Source organism: Thamnophis elegans, chromosome 7 (genome assembly GCF_009769535.1).
Source record: "Thamnophis elegans isolate rThaEle1 chromosome 7, rThaEle1.pri, whole genome shotgun sequence".
Classification (NCBI taxonomy): Eukaryota; Metazoa; Chordata; class Lepidosauria; order Squamata; family Colubridae; genus Thamnophis; species Thamnophis elegans.
In genome coordinates, this window is record NC_045547.1 from 54,990,942 (window position 1) to 55,010,621 (window position 19,680).

The 19,680-nt window shown below is 42.1% G+C and overlaps 1 protein-coding gene across 3 annotated transcripts in view; it reads right to left on the minus strand.

Annotated features, from left to right (window-relative positions):
* Positions 1-18,208, minus strand: part of CNTN1 (contactin 1) — a 286,347-nt gene extending 268,139 nt beyond the window's left edge. For all 3 annotated transcript variants that reach the window (XM_032221821.1, XM_032221822.1, XM_032221823.1), the window contains exon 1: positions 17,805-18,208. The gene's annotated coding sequence lies outside the window, so the exon portion shown is untranslated. The remainder of the gene's footprint in view (positions 1-17,804) is intronic.
* Positions 18,209-19,680: the final 1,472 nt, after the last annotated feature.

Below are 19,680 nucleotides of genomic sequence, written 5' to 3' on the forward strand. Positions count from 1 at the left end.
AGAGAAGGGAGAGAGGGTGAAAAGAAAGAGGTAAGGAGAGGAGGATGGAAAGGAGAGAAAGAGGAGGAGAGAGGGTAGGAAGGGGATGAGGAAGAGCAGGAGTAGGAGAAAGGTACAGGAAGAAGGAAGGGAAGGGAGAGCAGGAAGGAAGAAAGTAGAGAAGGGAGGAAGGGAGAAAAGAAAGGGAAAATAAGATGGTGTTATAACAGGAGGAAGGGATGGTAAACAAAGCAACCCAAACTGTATATTATAACCTATTAAATGAAATAATAAATGTATAAGAATGATAAATACTAAAACACTTGTAACCAAACGACATGCTATATGTGATGATGGGTTTTTTTTCTGTTTTGTTTTTTGTTTTTGTTTGTTTTTTTCATTGTTGTGGGTATGTGTTGTCTACGTAACAAAAAAAATAATAAAAAATTTTTTATAAAAAAAAAAGAATGCATGCATTCCTGAAAACTTGTAAAAACTTGTTGAAGGGCCTATGAAATATTTTCTAGTTTAATGTAGAATAAGTATTCTTAATAAAAGAAAAAGTCATTTTTATTTAATCAATTGCATTCCTTTTTATAATGACATTAATTAACTAAACTGGAAATAAATCTATGTTTTGCTAGACTTTTAAAATTAAAAAACTTACATTTTGTTGCTATTATTTTAATCAGAGTTTTGCCAAGTGAAATTATATAATGGTTCCTCATGTCTCTGTTATTTTCTAAATTTCCTCCAGAAGTACCACAGAATCTGGCATTTTCAGCAGAATGATGCTGATGCTAATAAAACATCCTGATTTTTGGTGAAAGGATGGAAGAAGGAAGGAAGGAGGAAGAGAGATCTAAAGAGCAGAAAGACAGAAGGTAGATAGGCAAGAGGAAGGAAGGAAGGAGAAAGAATGGAAAGGGAGGAAGGCTAGAAGGAAGAAAGAGGGAGGGAGGGAAGGAAGGAAGGTGAAAGGAGGAAGGAAGGAAGGGGTACTTCTACTTGTAGGCCTGGGACTGAATGCAGGAGGAGTCTCTCCATAGGATCAGCTGCTCCTCTGATCATGGTCTATGAAAATGTTACTGTCTGCCTGATGCAAATTTAGACAGATGGTGCTTTGGGCTGCCCCTCAAATCCCCCCTGAGTTTTGCCTTTGAGGGGCATGTGTGGTTATGGCGGATGGCAGAGTCAGCTGGAGGTTGAGAGGGGATTGGGGGCTTTTGTCTGCTGTGGAGTTCTCCCCATGGACAGGATGGAATGTTGGCATGAAAGGGATCCAGGCACAATCTCACCTGTTCCAAGTAAAGTTGCCTTTTGCAATTGGCTACAGGTAATCCTCGACTTACGACCAGGATTAATCTCCCAATTTCTGTTGCTAAGGGAGATGTTTGTTAAATGATTTTGCCTCATTTTGCGACCTTTTATTGCCACGTTAAGTGAATCATGGTGGTTGTTACGTCAGGAACATGGCTGTTTAGTGACCAAAGTTACAATGGCATTGAAAAAAGTGACTTTTTCACACTTAGTGACCATTTTCACACTTAGCGATTGTTGCAGCATCCTCATGGTCACGCGATCAAAATTTTGATGTTTGGCAACAGATTCGTATTTATGATGGTTTCAGTGCTTTTTAATTGCTTTTTGTGACCTTTTGACAAAGTCAAATGGGGATACCAGATTCACTTATGTTACTAACTTATCAGCTGCAGTTATTCACTTAAGAACTGTGGCAAGAAAGGTGGTATAGTGACCAAAGTTACAATGGCATTGAAAAAAGTGACTGATGACCATTTTTCACACTTAGCGACCATTGCAGCATTCACATGGTCACGTGATCAAATTTTTGATGTTTGCCAACAGTTACAATTTATATTTGTAAATTGTAGTTATGTTGAAATAAAAAAATATTACAATACTATTTTTGCATTGTATGAAAATTTTTGTTGCTCCGTATAAAATTTTTAATCAAGCCCCCTCCCCCCCCCCCCCCGGTCAAAGGTGTCACTCTTTACCAATCTGAAAATCTGGTCACCTTAGTAAACAGCAATTGCTGAACGAAACCGCCACCTCCTGCCTCTATGCCAAACAGCAGCGGGAAGAGTACAGGCCTCCTGAACTGAAGGAAGCGGCTGCCAGCGATGCCCTTAGGTGAAGATGTTGTAAAAAGGTAATTCAGAAAGATGAATGTAATTAACCAATATATTAAATATACTTCAAATTACAATGTATTTATATCATCTTTGATATAGAATGATTATACTTACCTTTAACTTTTAACATAAGTGTAATTGTCTGCAACGTAATTATTATCTGCATTTTTTTCCAGTTCTCTACATTGATATATATGTGAAAGGTAAATGAATAGACTTCATGCATCTACAGAAGCTGGCTATTTGTTGAGATGCTGCATAATTCTTTGCTCATTTTGCAGCAACAAAATCATCTGTAGGTTTCAATACAGTGGAATGAAGCATCAATAAGCGTGAGGAATTTGGGTCCTTAAGGCAAGGCAATCTTGCTCAAAATTTAACTGTTTAATTCTAATTTATTTCAATAAAACTTAAGCAGCCTTTGTGTGTCTTACAAATCTATTGTATCCTGTAGCAATAATAGATGGCTTAATTTATGTACTTTTGTTAGGAATGTACAATGTAATCCAAAGGAAACTCATTTGGTAGAGTCCAAGTACTGCCAGCCTATTTATAGAACATAAGACATGAGTCACTGTGAAACACCCAAGCTGTGAGATGTATTAATTTTCTCATAATAATGGATAACTGTAATTGTGACAATACTACCATTGCTGCTCCACAGTACAATAAAATAATGTTTTTGAATTCAAATGTGTTGTTCTATTATGTGTTACTGCTTACCTAACCAGGGAGTTGATGTGGATAACTATGTATCTTTCAAATAAGCATAAATAGTTTGATGGGGCATTTTGATTCCTTCTCCAATTTCTGGCTTGTCTTAACATTTTTTTAGGTATGAAAGGATCAGCTGTACTAATCAGCAGGGAAAATAAAGCCCAAGAAATTGCAACAGCAGAATGATTCTGTAATAGTATGTGGAAATATTGATTTTAACAAAGCATTTGACAAAATACCTATGACACTCTGGTCAGCAAGATAATTAATATGGGTTAGATAACAACAATTAAATAGATCTAGAGCTGGCTTGAAGTAAGTAAGTAAGTAAGATCTTTATTATGGTCAAAGACCAGCAATATACATTTGTCTTTACACTATATTAAAAATACTAACATTAAAATATAATTAAAAGTATTTACATTAAAAGTGGATAATAACATTATGGTCCAAAGATTGTTAAAGGTATGTCCAGATAATTGGTACAAGATGGTACTATACTGTAGCCATTTTTTTTCTTATGGACATTGCAGCAGCACAGAACTTTGCCACTGCATATGTGTTAACCGGGTTAGTGTCCTGGAGGAGAAAGCCTAGATAAAAATTGTCTGCCCTCCCTGGCAATCTCTCTAATAAGGGGAGAATATACTCTGGTTTCTCTTCAGATCGTATAAATCTTTCGCTGGCTTGAAGACTATACCAAAGAGTCTAAGCCAGTGTTTCTCAACTTTGGAAATTTTCAGATATGTTGACTTCATCTCCCAGAATTTCCCAGCCACCCATGTTAAAGTTCACACATCTTAAAGTTGTCACGGTTGAAAAACATTGGTCTAAGCCAGGAGTTCCCAATCTTGGCAACTTTAAGATGCATGGACTTTAACTCCCAGAATTTCCCAGGCAACCATGCTGGCTGTGCAATCAAACATAGTACACAGATGACTTACTCTCTGGAAAAAAATACTGGGGGGGGGGGGGGGTAAGACACCCTTAACACTATTCGGGGGGGGGTGTTCTGTTAAGATACAGCCTGTTGTGCCTTAAAATGGTTTCCACTGTACTGCCGTAAAATGGCTTCTACTGTAAAACACAGTGGAGTTGCCATGGTAACGGCTTCACAGTATTCCACAAGGAGGCGCCCTCTGGTAAGGGGGAAAATCCAACATTAGAAATTACATTTGGTCCAGACGTTTCCCCCCTATAAATAAATACCCGGGTTATCAGCTAGTAGTTAATAAAATACAGCTGTACAGCCTACAGCTACTTTTCTATATTTTTATGAATAACTTTGACAAACTTATTTATAACCTATTAATGTGCCAGTGATACACAATTTTGTAGGATAACATGTAAGATCTAAAGCAAATAAGATGTCTCAAAGGGAGCATGGGTCAGTCAGAATCTCCTTAAAGTAATTCTTTTCACATGAGAGGCACCCAATCCTAGGAAAATCAATGTTAGAGGTAAAAGCATGCAAATAGGGTATGCTCTGGAGCAGGTATAGCTTTCTCTCAGTATCTCCTTACTCAAATATATTTATCCTAGGATTCTTTAACTACTATGCAGGTAGTTCACGTTATTTTCAATCAAATAAAATCTGTTTTATCATTGCATTCAGATCTGGAAATATGAGCCAAAAAAAAAAAAAAAACAATTTACAAAAGAGAAGAAAGCCAACATCTGGAGGAAAGTTGTTCAGTGTTGTAACTGTTTTTTATTCAGTTGTTCTTGCATATAGGAGTGTCCATAATATTGAAGAGAGCTCCAAAATAAACAAAAAAGTAAAATAGTTCCTGTTGACTTTTAACATGGCTCATGGAAGCTCTAATTGGATTGCCAGGACTACTTTCAACCATCTCAAAGCCTAAAGGTATCAAAAGCATTTAAGGTTGATGAATTCAGGTCACTTATAAAAAATTTAAAAGCCAAGACCCTACTTTAATTAATCCCATAAAATAATCTTCAATCAAAAAGATATTCCCTAAAGTAAACTTTTAGAAATAACCAATTGTGGCAAGGAGAGGGAGAGGTGGACAGGGAAAGGGAAAGTAAGTGAAAAGACAAGTGTACTCAAACTCTAGAGATAACAAAAAATAAAAAGATGCATTTTCTGTTTCTTTATGTGTATTCAGTTCAATTCCCACTGCTTCTTATACACTTTTAAAACTTTGCCACTCCACTAAATATTCTAAAGTATAAAGTACTAATACAGCTCTTATTTTAATTAAGAATAGATTCTTAAAATGTATTGTTACTAATGTATTGTTTGTTGTTTATTTATTAATTTTATTGAAAACTTGTAAAATACTTATTGGAAACATAAAACTTTCCTTTTTCTTGAGATAATACTTTTAAAATGTATAAGAGTTTTCCCCTAAATGAGAAATAAAGATGTTAAGGAAGACAGATACTCAGGTGCAAGTCCCTCCCCTCAGCATATATTTTGTGCCCATTAAGAGACACTGGACCATCCTATCTACAAAACAAAAGACCTTCAACTCCAGGATGATATAGTTTAGTTTAGTTTAGTTTAGTTTAGTTTAGTTTAGTTTAGTTTAGTTTAGTTTAGTTTAGTTTAGTTTAGTTTAGTTTAGTTTAGTTTAGTTTAGTTTAGTTTAGTTTAGTTTAGTTTAGTTTAGCTTAGCTTAGTTTAGCTTAGCTTAGCTTAGCTTAGAGCTCACTACATTGCACAATCTCTTAAGGACATTGCATCAGCCAAACTTCAACCAACCTTGGTGCAGACAAACTCCTAGGATTTCTACATGGCACCATGGGAGCCTGACAACAGCCAATAGAATACATATTCTTGCATAGGAACAGGAAACTCAAGTGCAAAGTCCAAGAGAAGGTATATATGCCCTTCACTCTCAACTCCATGTCGTCAGCTGCACCAGAGAACCATGAGCTTCATCATTAAACCATCTTTCCAATCAGCCTCCATGTTTCCAGTATCTGTCTCCCAGCTTGGAACTGAACCAGATGGACATTTCTTCCAACATATTGTTAACTTAATTGTTCCTTATTTAAGGAAACAAACTTAGATCATCACTATTCTACAACTCTAGTCAAACATATAAAATGGACCAAAATATTGGTAGAAATAATGTAAAACAGTGTGCTTTACATTACAGTAACTTTTGACCAATACTGTTGTGTGTTGTGGGCTTTAGTTATCTACACTGTACAGTGGAACCTCAGGTCATGAATGCTTCTGACCATGACCAAATTGGGTGCCAATCAAAAAATCCTCTAAATGTTTCACTTTGTTCACGAACACATCCTCGGGTGGCGATCAATCACAGCCACAGCAGTTTTCCCTGCCACAGCAATTTCTTCTTCCACGCCTTTTATTTTTTGTGCGCACATGCGCAGTCAATCTTGCTTCTGGTCACAACCAAATCAGGTGCTGACTGAAGTCTTGGAATGGATTACGGTTGTGACCGGAGGTTTCACTGTATCTGCTCAGTATGAATAATTGATTTTGGATTATTTTTTCTCATTACTGATAAGTAATTGATATATATGGCTAAGGACCAGGGGTGAAATCAACTTACCTTTACTACCAGTTCACATAGGTAAGCTTACATGCCACCTCCATGCATGCGCAGAGCGTCAAAAATGGGATGTCATGACGTCCAGGTGGGTAGGCAGAACCTCCCGCCACCACCGCTACCGGTTCACCAGAACCAGATAGAACTGGCTGGATTTCACCACTGCTAAGGACATGTTTTAGTAGCTCTTGTATTCACATCAAAGCAGTATTTTTTTCTAAATGCATTCAAAAGTATTCCTACGTATTATATTTTAATTAATATGAGGACATTTCTTCTGAACTCAATGGTAGCTCTGGGAGCAGTTTTCTATTCTTATCAGGAGCTGCTACTACAATCAAGATGAATTACTTTAAAAGTATAACATATGCAATATGAACATTTTTAAGAACACTTAAAAACATTTTCAGATACGTATGATAGGAAACATAAGCATATTTTGTTCAGATGTAGAACTGTAAATCTTATTTTATAAATTTATAAAACATTGGACACAAATTACCAGATAGAAAAACCAATGTGCTTATTGGCTGCATAATCATGAGAGTAATACTAAAATGTATATATGTATAACCAACACTATTAATGCTTATCAAACTACATGCCAATAAATATTCTAAGTTTAAAACTATGAAGATAAATCTAGGTTAAAGATTCAAGCTGAGATGTGTCTGCAGTTTTAAAAAAATCATTTTAACGTATTTTTACAAACCATAAAGTTGGATCAAGTTCCAGCTGTCTGTGCATTTGTGCTACAATATATGTGATCAACACCCTCTCTCCCTGAACTAGTACACTAGCACATGTGTATTACATACACACATTGCATAGATGACTTAGATGAGGAATTAGAAGGGGAACTCATCAAATCTACGGATGATACTTAAGCTGGCAGGAATAGCCAACATCCCAGAAGACAAGGTCAGGATCCAAAAAGGTATTAATTTATTATTTATGTATTATTTTATAATTTATTATTAAAATTTATATGCCGCCCAATCCCGAAGGACTCCGGGCGGCTTACAAAAAAGAAGAAGAGGAAGAAAAAAAATTAGAAAAGGACAGATTTAAAATCACAACACATGCATTCGTTTAATCAGGGCTGGACCTCAACAATGAGGTCAACAGCCCCAGGCCTGCCGGAATAGCCAGGTTTTAACAGCTTTCCTGAAGGCCATGAGCGTGGGGATCTCTGGGGGTAGCTCATTCCAAAGGGTCAGAGCAGCCACAGAGAAGGCTCTCCTTCGGGGGCCCTGACATTGTCTGGCTGAGGGCATCCGAAGGAGGCCCAATCTATGGGATCTTACTGGCCGCTGGGAGGTATGTGGCAGTAGGTGGTCTCGCAGGTACACTGGCCCTAAGCCATGTAGGGCTTTAAAGGTAATACCCAACACCTTGAATTGCGTCCGGAGACCAATTGGTAGCCAGTGCAGCTCGCAGAGGACAGGTGTAACGTGGGTGTACCTCGGTACACCCAATATCGTTTGTGTGGCTGCATTCTGGACTAGCTGCAGTCTCCGAATACTTTTCAAGGGTAGCCCCATGTAGACCCCCTGCAGGGGTTCCACCGCCTCCTCATCTTTCAGGAGGGAGCAGTTCACCCTAAACAGGGCAGCTGGCGAGATTCAATGGACACAATAAGAGCGGAAAAATGTGTACATTTTGCCGCCCGTATCACCACTAAATAAGTCCTGATAAAGGCTCTTACCGTATATACTCGAGTATAAGCCGAGTTTTTCAGCCCACTTTTTGGGCTGAAAAAAGCCGCCTCGGCTTATACTCGAGTCTACAACTGGATCCGGCAGTGCTGTTGCCTGTTGGAGGAGGAGGAGGCGAACCAGCCTGCCACCGCCAGCCCCGCTGCTCTTCCCGCCCCCTTCCAAGCCCCACAGTCCAGCGGACGCAGCAGAAGCAGCCCTGGGGCTCCGCTGCATTTTCTGGACGGGGTCTCGCAGGAAGGAATCCCCTCTCCAAGGGATCCCCGTCCAGAAAATGCGGGGAGCGGCAGCGGAGCCCTGGGGCTGCTTCTGCTCCATCCGCTCCTCTCTGCTCTCCTGTCGCCAGCTGGTGGGGCTGACCCTGATCCATAAACACTGCCGAATTCAGCCTCGGATCTTTGTCGGGACCTCTTTCTGGTCCGCCTCTGAAGTCCATATTCTCCATAGTCTCTCGAACTGCTCCCCCCCACCTCCAGTTTCTTCCTAGTTTGATCCCACGCGCCGCTGACCTAGGAACCGCATACCTCCCAGCAGTTTTTTCAGGCTGCTCCCAGATGGGAAGGGAGGGGGATTGTAAACCCCTTCCACACCCTGGATCCTCCTCTTCCAGAGTTTGGGCTCTCTTTCTTTCTTTCTTTCTTTGAAAGAGAAGCCCAAATTAGCCAAAGGGGGGAAAGCGAGCGAGCGAGCAAGCGAAGCAGTGGGAGGGGGAAAGGTCCCTGTGAAGCCCTGCGGCCAAGGAGCGCTGCCTGCTTTTTAAGAAAACCTGGAAGGGGAAGAGGGCGGGTTTTTTCCCCCTCCCTTTTTCTTTTCGTTCCCGTGGCTCAGCCTCTCCTTTCTTTGGGGCCGTCACGTTTACTGTTTGCAGTTCCTTTCTTCGTATAAAAACCCCTCTGGCTCCAACGGGACCTCTTCCAAGAATTAAGGACTGCGCTCAGTTTCTGAAAGGTGGCCACGATCCCCAGTGGAAAGGCGTTATTCCCCTCAGTTGTGAGGGCAATGCTGCTTGCGACTTTCCCCTAAATGTTGGAGAAAACTTTTCATTTGGGAAGGACGATTGTAACAGGTTGAGATTTCCTTTCAAAACAAAACAAAACCAACCCCTCCCCCGGTCCCAATGTTTCAAACAACCCCCTTTCCTGCTGGGAAGAGCCCAGCCAACCCCCCCGTCCCTTCCCATTCGAAAGGGAAGCTCGTATCACCTTCTAGAGAAAGTGGCAAATGCCCTCCGTGACTTCCTTGGTTTCTCTCCGGGCTCTGCTCTTCGGCATTGCCCTTGGGGAAAACTGCTGCGGTTTGTTTCCGTGAATATATTAACAGGCGCGCGGAAAGCAACTAAGCCAAGGAGCTTACATAGTCCAGCCAAGCGAGTCTAGTTTCCTGGGGTCCCTTGCTCGCTCGCTTTCCCCCCTTTGGCTAATTTGGGCTTCTCTTTCAAAGAAAGAAAAAAAGAAAGAAAGAAAGAGAGCCTGAACTCTGGAAGAGGAGGAGCCAGGGTGTAGAAGGGGTTTACAATCCCCCTCCCTTCCCATCTGGGAGCAGCCTGAAAAACTGCTGCCGCACCACGCCTGCGCCCCAAACAGAGCTGGGTCCAATCAGCCTTTTTCCCCCTTTTTATGCCCTGTCTCAGACGTGCAGGCGCGCATGCTGTGAACTTGCCCACTTAGACGTCGAGGTTGCCGCGTGCACTCTTGTATTTTCCCCTTCCTTGGTGCAGCGGGCTAACGCTGGTGAAAGGAGTGGGGTGGACACAACTGGTAAATTATAAACCACAGATTTTAATCCTATTTAATTTTTAATGGTATCAAATTTAGCTATAAAGAAGAGAGAAAGAAAGAGGGAGTGTGTGCACAGGAGTGTGGATTTTCTAAAAACCCCATTGAATCCAGAGGAGGGAAGAAAGAAAGAAAGAAAGAAAGAAAGAAAGAAAGAAAGAAAGAAAGAAAGAAAGAAAGAAAGAAAGAAAGAAGGAGTGTGTGCACAGGAGTGGGGATTTTCTAAAAATCCCATTGAATCCAGAGGAGGGAAGAAAGAAAGAAAGAAAGAAAGAAAGAAAGAAAGAAAGAAGAAGTGTGTGCACAGGAGTGGGGATTTTCTAAAAATCCCATTGAATCCAGAGGAGGGAAGAAAGAAAGAAAGAAGAAGTGTGTGCACAGGAGTGGGGATTTTCTAAAAATCCCATTGAATCCAGAGGAGGGAAGAAAGAAAGAAAGAAAGAAAGAAAGAAGGAGTGTGTGCACAGGAGTGGGGATTTTCTAAAAAATCCCATTGAATCCAGAGGAGGGAAGAGAGAAAGAAAGAAGAAGTGTATGCACAGGAGTGTGGATTTTCTAAAAATCCCATTGAATCCAGAGGAGGGAAGAAAGAAAGAAAGAAAGAAAGAAAGAAGGAGTGTGTGCACAGGAGTGGGGATTTTCTAAAAATCCCATTGAATCCAGAGGAGGGAAGAGAGAAAGAAAGAAGGAGTGCATGCACAGGAGTGGGGATTTTCTAAAAATCCCATTGAATCAAGAGGAGGGAAGAAAGAAAGAAAGAAAGAAAGAAAGAAGGAGTGTGTGCACAGGAGTGGGGATTTTCTAAAAATCCCATTGAATCCAGAGGAGGGAAGAGAGAAAGAAAGAAGGAGTGCATGCACAGGAGTGGGGATTTTCTAAAAATCCCATTGAATCCAGAGGAGGGAAGAAAGAAAGAAAGAAGAAGTGTGTGCGCAGGAGTGTGGATTTTCTAAAAACCCCATTGAATCCAGAGGAGGGAAGAGAGAAAGAAAGAAGGAGTGTATGCACAGGAGTGGGGATTTTCTAAAAATCCCATTGAATCCAGAGGAGGGAAGAAAGAAAGAAAGAAAGAAAGAAAGAAAGAAAGAAAGAAAGAAAGAAAGAAAGAAAGAAAGAAAGAAGGAGTGTGTGCACAGGAGTGGGGATTTTCTAAAAATCCCATTGAATCCAGAGGAGGGAAGAAAGAAAGAAAGAAAGAAAGAAAGAAAGAAGAAGTGTGTGCACAGGAGTGTGGATTTTCTAAAAAACCCATTGAATCCAGAGGAGGGAAGAGAGAAAGAAAGAAGGAGGAAGTGTGTGCACAGGAGTGTGGATTTTCTAAAAATCCCATTGAATCCAGAGGAGGGAAGAAAGAAAGAAAGAAAGAAAGAAAGAAAGAAAGAAAGAAAGAAAGAAAGAAAGAAAGAAAGAAAGAAAGAAAGAAAGAAAGAAGGAGTGTATGCACAGGAGTGGGGATTTTCTAAAAATCCCATTGAATCCAGAGGAGGGAAGAGAGAAAGAAAGAAGGAGTGTATGCACAGGAGTGGGGATTTTCTAAAAATCCCATTGAATCCAGAGGAGGGAAGAAAGAAAGAAAGAAAGAAAGAAAGAAAGAAAGAAAGAAAGAAAGAAAGAAAGAAAGAAAGAAAGAAAGAAAGAAGGAGTGTGTGCACAGGAGTGGGGATTTTCTAAAAATCCCATTGAATCCAGAGGAGGGAAGAGAGAAAGAAAGAAGGAGTGTATGAGGGTGGGAGATTTCCTAAACCCCATTGAATCCAGAGGAGGAGTGTGTGTGTATTTGTGTGTGTGTGTGTGTGTGTGTGTGTGTGTGTGTGTGTGAAAGAGAGAGAGAGAGAGAGAGGGAGAGAGAGAGACTATCACTGTGTTGTAGCTTATGATTCTTGATGAATGTATTTTATTTTATTTTATTTATGTACACCTAAGACAAATTCCTTGGGGGTTCCAATCAGGCTGCTCTATGCAAACAGTCATGTCATCACTTTCTATAATATCAGCCTGCATTAGGTACCCAAACAAGTCTTTTTTTTTTTTTATCCCGTTAGAAATGGATCCCAGTACTTCTACCAGTAATCCTCGACCAAAACAAAAACGCAGGTCATTCGAAGCTGGTTTCAAACTTAAGGTTGTGTCAAGAGCAGAAGAAAGCAATAACAGTATTGCAAGTAGGGAATTTTGTGTTGATGAAAAACAAGTGAGGGAATGGCGGAAAAAGAAAGCTGACTTGGAAAAGATTCCAAAGTCAAAAAAAGCTCAACGTGGTTTAACAACTTCATATGGGGCTCTAGAGACTGAATTGTATGAATGGGTTATGGAGTGTCGTCAAAATGGTTACTGTGTAACACGCATGGGAATTCCCTTACGTGCCCTTCAAATGGCACAAGATGACAAATTTAAAGCACCAGGCATTGAAAAATTTGTTGCGTCAGCAGGATGGTGTACCCGCTTCATGAATAGGTTTTCCCTATGTTTGCGGCAAAGAACAAAGATTTCACAGAAGTTGCCAAAAGACCTTGATGAAAAAGTGATGTCATTCCATTCATTCATCATAAAACAAAGAAGGATCCATAACTATGACCTGGGAGATATTGGAAATATGGATGAAACACCTATGACCTTTGATCTTCCAAGCAACAGAACTGTGGCAAGTTTGGGAGACAAAACTATTTTTCTCAGAACCACAGGAAATGAAAAAAACCATTTCACAGTTGTTCTGTCATGTTTGGCTAATGGAACTAAGCTGCGGCCTGTCATTATTTTTAAAAGAAAGACCTTGCCTAAAAAGGTCAAATTCCCACCACGAATTACAGTGCGTGCACATATTAAAGGCTGGATGGATGAAGACGGAACAAAAAAATGGCTGGAAGAAATTTGGAAAGAACGACCAGGAGCAGCCTTAAAGAAAAAACCATCATTGCTAGTTTGGGATATGTTCAGAGCCCACACATCTGATGACATAAAAAAAATGGCAAAATCTTCTCAAGTTACTTTGGCCGTTATTCCAGGTGGGCTTACATCTGTATTGCAACCGCTAGATGTGTGTTTAAATAAACCTTTTAAAGACCGTGTGAGAAAGATGTGGCATGAATGGATGTCATCTGGTCAAGCCCGACTGACAAAAGGTGGAAATCTGATGAAGCCCGACATAGAATTGATAGCAAAGTGGGTTCGTGATGCATGGGAAGAGATTCCGGAGGACATGGTGCGACACGCCTTCAAGAAATGTGGCATTAGTAATGCTATGGATGGCAGTGAAGACAGCGCTTTGTATGAGAACGACAGCTCTGATGGTGATGACTGCGAACTCAGTGATGATGACAATGTCTATGCTGATAACCTCACACTAGCTAATGCTGAAGCTCTGTTTGGACATACAGATGATGAGGAGGAATCCAGTTTTGAAGGATTTTAACTCTTATGTTTTAGCTTGGTTGCTGAATGAGCTAAGGTTTTTGTACATTTAAAGTTATTGTTGATACCATATTGTTTTTATTGACCCTCTTTTCCACTTACAGAGCTAGTTATTTATTTATTTATAAATAATATTTATTTATTCAAAAACATTATTGGTATCTATTTTTATTTTTGAAATTTACCGGTAGCTGCTGCATTTCCCACCCTAGGCAATAACTTTTCCAGCTTTTTGGGGTAAAATTAGGTGCCTCGGCTTATATTCGGATCGGCTTATACTCGAGTATATACGGTAATAGTCCTCGGTCAGATTCAGAGTTACTAGCCCTCCAGTGTCGCTCTAGGTATCTCTTTTGGCGCTTCATCTCCCGGAGTTCCTCGGTAAACCAAGGTGCCCTCCTGGATCCACTGCTGTGGAGAGGCCTCAAAGGCACAATCCGATCCAGCGCCTCAGCCGCTGCAACATTCCACGCAGCGACCAAGGACTCGGTCGGATTGCGGACAAGGGAGTCAGGTATCCCTCCAAGCTCCCTCTGAAATCCCTCTGGGTCCATCAGGTGCCTGGGGCGGAACCACTTAATTGGCTCCACCTCCCTGCAATGGGGGACTAGTGTCACTCAGCAAGGAGCGATCTGACCATGACAAGGGTGAGGTCTCTATTCCCCTTAACTCAAGATCACCTCTCCACTTCCCCGAGAGAAATACAAAGTCAAGTGTGTGTCCTGCTCTATGAGTTGGACCCTGAACTACTTGGGTCAAGTCCATGGTTGTCATGGAAGCCATGAACTCCTGCGCCCCATCAGAGTGTTCACCAAGAGATGGCAGATTAAAGTCCCCCAGTACCATTAGTCTGGGGAACTCCACCGCCAACCCGGCTACTGACTCTAGCAGGGCTGTCGTGACGCAGCTGGGAGGTAGGTACGTCAAGAACAAGCTCAATTGAACCCCTAGGTCCAACTTTAAGAGGAGAGACTCACACCCCACAATCTCTGGGGCCGGGATCCTGTGAGGAGCTAACGACTTTCGGACGATAACTGCTACTCCCCCACCCCTTCCCTGTTAATAACTTGAACAATGGACCTTATCCAACAAAAGGAAATTTAATGTGGAGAAAACACCTGGACAGGAAACCCCAAAAGTACAAGTATAGATTAGGTGAAACCTAGCTCAAAAACAGTAACTGAGAGGGGCCTTGGAGTTCTAGTTGACTTAAACATCACATAAATACACTGCTCAAAAAAATAAAGGGAACACAAAAATAAGACATCCTAGATCTGAATGAAAATATTCTTATTAAATACTTTGTTCATTACATAGTTGAATGTGCTGACAACAAAATCACACAAAAATTATCAATGGAAATCAAATTTAGCAACCCATGGAGGTCTGTATTTGGAATTACACTCAAAATTAAAGTGGACAAAAACACTACAGGCTGATCCAACTTTGATGTAATGTCCTTAAAACAAGTCAAAATGAGGCTCAGTGGTGTGTGTGGCCTTCACGTGCCTGTATGACCTCCTTACAATGCCTGGGCATGCTCCTGATGAGGTGGCAGATGGTCTCCTCCCACACCTGGACTAAAGCATCTCCCAACTCCTGGACAGTCTGTGGTGCAAGTCTGTTGGTGGATGGAGTGAGACATGATGTCCCAGATGTGCTCAATTGGATTAAGGTCTGGGGATGGGGCGGGCCAGTCCATAGCATCAATGCCTTCAACTTGTAGGAACCGCTGACACACTCCAGCCACATGAGGTCTAGCATTGTCTTGCATTAGGAGGAACCCAGGGCCAACCGCACCAGCATATGGTCTCACAAGGGGTCTGAGGATCTCATCTCGGTACATAATGACAGGCTATCTCTGGCAAGCACATGGAGAGCTGTGCGGCCCCCTAAAGAAATGCCACCCCACACCATTACTGACCCATTGCCAAACCGGTCTTGCTGGAGGATGTTGCAGGCAGCAGAACGTTCTCCACGGTGTCTCCAGCCCCTGTCACATCGGTCACATGTGCTCAGTGTGGACCTGCTTTCATCTGTGAAGAGCACAGGGCACCAGTGGCGAATTTCCCAATCTTGGTGTTCTCTGGCAAATGCCAAACGTCCTGCACGGTGTTGGGCTGTAAGCACAACCCCCACCTGTGGACGTCGGGCCCTCATACCACCCTCATGGAGTCTGTTTCTGAGTGTTTGAGCAGCCACATGCCCACTGGAGGTCATTTTGCAGGGCTCTGGCAGTGCTCCTCCTGTCCTCCTTGCACAAAGGCAGAAGCAGCGGTCCTGATGCTGGGATGTTGCCCTCCTACAGCCTCCTCCACATCTCCTGATGTACTGGCCTGTCTCTTGGTAGTGCCTCCATGCTCTGGACACTATGCTGACAGACACAGCAAACCTTCTTGCCACAGCTCGCATTGATGTGCCATCCTGGATGAGCTGCACTACCTGAGCCACTTGTGTGGGTTGTAGACTCCGTCCCATGCTACCACTAGAGTGAAAGCACCGCCAGCATTCAAAAGTGACCAAACCATCAGCCAGAAAGCATAGGAACTGAGAAGTGGTCTGTGGTCACCACCTGCAGATCCACTCCTTTATTGGGGATGTCTTGCTAACTGCCTATGTTTTCCACCTGTTGTCTATTCCATGTGCACAACAGCATGTGAAATTGATTGTCAATCAGTGTTGATACCTAAGTGGACAGTTTGATTTCACAGATGTGTGGTTGACTTAGCGTTACATTGTGTTGTTTAAGTGTTCCCTTTATTTTTTTGAGCAGTATATGTCAGCAGTGTGCAGCAGCAGCCACAAAAGCTAATACAATCCTTGGTTGTATAAACAGAGGCATAGAATCAAAATCACATGAAGTATTAGTACCACTTTATAAAGCCTTAGTAAGGCCACACCTGGAGTACTGCATCCAATTTTGGTCACGGCATTACAAAAAAGATGTTGAAACTTTGGAAAAACTGCAAAGAAGAGCAACTAAGTTGATTAAAGGCATGGAGAGTAAAACATGAAGAATGGTTGCAGGAATTGGGAATGGTATAGGGCAGTGAAACGTCGCACGGAAATGTCATGTGCACACATGTGTGCTCATCGGGGCCGTGCTCCAGAGAAACCGAACTTTCGGGTTCTAGTACGCATGCGCTATCAGTTGGCTGACACACATGTGCACATCAGTTTTTGGCACTGCTGTGTGTGTGAAGAGATCACGCTCTGGAAAAGCTGAACTACCGGGTTCTGGCATGAATGAGCGCCCAACAATCAGCTGATCGGCGCAAATGCGCACACCGGTTTTCAGCATTGTCACGCTCATGAAGGACAAACTGATTGTTGTGCGTGCATGCACACCAGGAACCCGTAAGACAAACAGGCAAGGCTGCGCGTGCCAAGCAACATGGCTTCACGTGCCACTTTGGGCATGTGTCCCATAGGTTCACCATCACGTGTATAGGGTATCCTGCTTGAGCCAATGTCCCTTTCAGCTCTATTCTGTTCTTTTTTCTTTAAAATATATACATTTACTTTTCTGACAGGATTTACAGGCCTTTTCACCTTTCATCTTGTCTTGCTGGAACATATTTGAACATGTGTGGAATGTCATAAATACCTCAAAGAAAAAGCCAAGTTGTGTCTTTGCAATAAGAACTGCTGAGTTCAGACAACCTTTTTAAATCATGTTTTGACGTTCCCTGTAAAATGTCACCGCTAAACTTAAGATTGGCAGCACAGAGATTCAGGTTCAAATCATGGAAACCCATTGAGGAGCTTCAGTCCCTCTCAGCCCATTCAACTTCACAGCTTTGTTGTTGCAGGAGAGAAAGATCACAAACAAACAAATAATATTTGTGCTTCTACAAATAAGCAGAAGTGGAATCCTGCCTTTCTTTTTTTTAGTATTCCAGTCTGTGACACCTAGTTGTTTCCGACCAAAAGTGAACCAAAATGGAACAATTGAAAAAAGAGGACAGGAAATGTCAAGAACATTTTTTGCATGCCTAAGTTTGTTTTATAGACCAAAATAATAAGCAAACATGCATGACCTGGTGGCAAAGCTGTGATGATGTGCCCCTAAAATCAAAACTTCTAATATGGAGACAAGCTTTATTGAGGGAAATGAGGGTAAAGGGGCTAGAAAGGCCCCGTTGAGGAAATGACACTGGCTTATCTATAGAACCAATTTTCATAGCCCAGATTGCCTGGAGCTGATTATTATTCCAGGCACAGGTTCTTGTTGCTGCTGTGGCACCCACTGCAAAGATCTACCTGGCCCCCTCTTTGACGACCTGCCCATCCTTCTCTCCATCCTCCCCCAGCTTCTCCCTTTTCCTAGGAGGTGACTTTTCAGACACACCCTTCCTCCCAACGACAGCATTCCCTAGAAAGCTCCCGGCTCATCTGCCACCTCCGCCGGGCTTAGGCAGGGTTTACACCTGCTAACTAAAGCGGCTCTTCGGGCCTCCATTTCTAAGCGAATAGCAAGGGGAAAAAAAGCATATCTCCTACCTGTGAGGTGGCAGCTACTGGCCGAGGGATGGATGCGCACAACTGGGCTGTCAGCTGAAGACTTCCCGCCTCAGCCGCAAGCACCTGGGTGCGTCCTGCCCGCACGCCCGTACAGCCCGCCTTCTCCACCCCAGCGCGTCCTCCCCCCTACTGCCTTGACAGTCGCCCGCCCTTGCCGGAGGGTCTGTGGGCGGACCAAGCCGATCGGGGCAACCGACTGGGAACCGAGGTTGGGAACGGAGGCAAAGTCAGGACCAATTGGACGAGGGTGATGTCACTCTTGGACCCGACAATCAGAGCGGCAACGTTGGGTCAAAGTGGGGCTTTGCGGGCTACGAAACCGCCGCAACCTGCCAGCCCGTTGCGAAAATGCCACGGACGGGAGTGGGAACTGGTGGGACTGAACCAGCCGACAGAACCGTTGGATCCCCTGGAGAGACAGCGGCGACGGCAAAGAGAGTCAGCGGCCCCCTCCATCCATCCCGCCCGCCCGCCCGCCCATCTCTTCTCTAGTCGCGGTGACACATTATTGCAGATGCAAAAGCGACGCAGCAACCCCACCCGCCGCCTCGGTGCTGGCAGGGGGCGGAGGAGGAGGAGGAGGCAGAGGCAGCTCTTCGCACATGCTCAGTCTCACGACGAAGCCCTAGCGAAGCATCTGGCCTGCACCGGCCGTCGATCTGGGGATCGTTCCTAAGGAATTAGGGCGTAGAGAAATTTAGGTCGCCGCGCTGCGAGGAAACTATAGCGACGGCAATAAGTAACCGAGTCTGCTGTTGGCTCTTAGCGGACTAGCTGGATACGGGAATCAGACAAACCGAGCCCAGAAGAGTTTCACATCGAATTTCAGGAACAGAAAAATTAGCAGTAGGAGGGAAAGAAACCTATAAAGAGAGAGAATTAAATATTCGAGCTTGTATATTATTGTGCTGTCACTTTAAAAGAAAATTCACAATCTCCGTCATTTTCCCTATTATTACTTGCACTCTAGCATGTTAATAATGGGTTTAAATATGTAGAGGCAAATTTCAACTATATTTTAGTCTTATCGTCTCCCTTGTGTAGAAAGGAAGCAGGTAAACAATTATAACAAAAATAGTAATTATATGAAAAAGATACGATTCAATATTTGGATGATACAATAAAACATAGTTGATATTTCAATGTAGTACTTTTTTTAGTTTGTCTTTCTCTGCTACACTGTATAATTGCACACCATCCTTGACTACAGTATGTAGGAAACATACAAAAAGCCAAAAATTGATTTACATTCAGTACCGTCTCGTGTTTCAATGTGACACTGGATTTTACTTGGAAGCTGCCATTACTTTCAGGTGGTATTTTGCTATATATAATATAGTAAACTATATTTACTATACTTTTCTGAAACTGACTGCATGGGAGATACATGAACGTTTATAAGTCAATTTGTCCTGCTGGATTCAAGATATTTATCATTAAAATATTTCATAATGCATTTGCATGAATAAGACAAGGATCTAGCAAAATGTTTATTATTATTTGGAGATTATTGTATCAAAATAATATAGGAATATTATTTGGAGATTATTGTATCAACATCCCTCATACATTTGTTTCCACATAAACCACAAGACAGGCATTGCTTCTTTATAGCGTCTCTTCTGCAAATGAGAGTTATTCAGTTTTGTTGGTTATTTATTTATTTTTATTTATTAAATTTATATTCCCTCACCCCCAATCTCACTGCTGAGCGATTCTTATTATGTTTTTATTTTATTAATTATATTAATCCCCATAAATTAACTTGAATATTTTGTTGGCTTGGATGATGACCTTTCTTGGTTGAACATCTATATTAAATGGTAAGTTTTGAGCACCATTTATAAATCACTGG